General features: G+C 11.5%; 1 annotated feature.

The window, feature by feature from the left end:
• Positions 1–234: part of a repeat region that runs on past the window's edge.

The following is a 234-nucleotide window of genomic DNA, read 5'->3' as shown; positions in this document are numbered from 1 at the left end:
TTAGATATATTGTGATAGATAAAAAAAAGTAAAACTGGACTAATATTTGATATTATTATTATTAAAGATCATAATATTAATGGATATTTGAATAAAAAAAATAAATATAAATAAATGAAGAATATGATAATTTTAAATAAGAAATAAAAGATATCAAAATAAATACCATAATTTGAATAAATTAATTAGTAAATTTTGAAATTTATAAATTTATTTTAATATTAAAAATCAAAA

This window comes from Entamoeba dispar, genomic scaffold (assembly GCF_000209125.1).
Source record: "Entamoeba dispar SAW760 scf_1105229463765 genomic scaffold, whole genome shotgun sequence".
Lineage (NCBI taxonomy): Eukaryota > Evosea > Mastigamoebida > Endamoebidae > Entamoeba > Entamoeba dispar.
Note: the sequence above shows the minus strand (reverse complement) of the source record. Positions and strands in the feature narration are given on the sequence as shown.